At 32.8% G+C, this 1506-nt stretch overlaps 1 protein-coding gene across 1 annotated transcript in view; it reads left to right on the top strand.

Moving 5' to 3' along the window:
• The window catches only part of LOC119408707 (protocadherin gamma-A11), a 10692-nt gene that overhangs the window by 6232 nt on the left and 2954 nt on the right, over positions 1-1506 (top strand). The gene's annotated exons all lie outside the window — the stretch shown is intronic.

The following is a 1506-nucleotide window of genomic DNA, read 5'->3' as shown; positions in this document are numbered from 1 at the left end:
GTGACAAGAACCTCCTGGACCAACCTGACTCTCCTCTAGAGGTGAGTTTTAATTTTGGCTGCACTCCTTTTCCTCTGAGTTTGCAATGCTGTTGTGTGACTTGGTCTGTTTCAGCACCAAGGAGAGCATTCTGTCCATGTTGGGAAGAAACACTGAAAATGAATCAATAGGTTTCTGTTTAACAGTGTTTCCTTTATGATCACTGGTGGGTGTTTTTTGATTGGTTGTTGTTGTTGTTGTTCTTGGAAGGTAACTACTGTTGTTTTTTAAACTTGATCATAAACTTTTTTTTTTTTCCTCCATTAGTAAAATATCAACTTCCTAAGTGGAATACTGTTGACCTATGTTGGTGCTCATTCTTTATTGTGCATAGTATAAAATAAACTCTTTAAAAAAAAAAGTCATAAAATGATTTATTGAATATTGTCAGTAAATACTTTAATTACTTGCTGTTATTTGTGTTATCGATAACACAATTCAATAGTAAATGCTATTATTTTTAATATTGTCTGTACTTGCATTAATTAATGCTACTAACACTTTCAGACTTAAGCTACTGATTATACCTACTTTAACTGCCTGTAAGAGCTGATTTATTTGATTAAATGATCAAAGACGTTTATATATATATATATATATATATATATATATATATATATATATATATATAATCATTTTTGTCAATTAGATTTTAATTAAATTTGCAAGAACTTTGTTATTTGTTTGGACTGCCTTTAACGTTTGAATAAGGCCTATCCTAATATTTATTTTTCTGTGCTTTATTAATGGCGACACACTTGTTTAGTTATTTCATCTTTCATGAAGTAAAAATAAATACATGTTATGGTAATTTTTCTTTAATTTTATAGCAAACTATGTGTGTGTTTATTTAAGGGGAGGATGTCAAGTCAGATTTATTGATACAGCACACCTACAACAGAAGCTGATACCAAAGTGTGCGTGTGAAGTGTTTGCTGATAACATTCAAAGCGGTTGGTTTGTGTGTGTGTGTGTGTGTGTGGGGGGGGGGGGGTGGAGTGGGTCGACATCATTTTTTTTATTTTTTTTGTTTAAGATTTTATTTTGTCCTTTAAGAAAAAAATGCATAAGTTGTTAACTCAAAAGCAAAATATTAATCTTGATAAAAAATATAAATATATATATAAATATATGCATGTTCATGTTTTTGACTCCGAGGGACGCTGTTGGTTAAGGAACAAAAAAAAGAATCAGTTGTTTCGTCATTCAGTCCTCCTGCCTGTCTGCACAGGAAGAGGCTCGTTGTGTTTTATTCAGGGTGCTGTCAACACAGACGCACAGATTTCTGTCTCAAGCAGTGAGACATTTTCACCTTTAACCAGGGAACTACATCTACGACGTTTTACCTCTCCGTGCATGAACATCATTTTCCCGTATTTTTATTTATTTATTTATTTTTCTAAATGGCGACAGCTTTGCAGATCACCTCCGCGTCTTCAAGATGGCGATTATTTTCTGGACTGCTTG

Source organism: Nematolebias whitei, chromosome 4 (genome assembly GCF_014905685.2).
Source record: "Nematolebias whitei isolate Nwh7 chromosome 4, NemWhi1, whole genome shotgun sequence".
Taxonomy (NCBI): Eukaryota; Metazoa; Chordata; class Actinopteri; order Cyprinodontiformes; family Rivulidae; genus Nematolebias; species Nematolebias whitei.
This window is presented reverse-complemented; position numbering and strand designations above follow the sequence as displayed.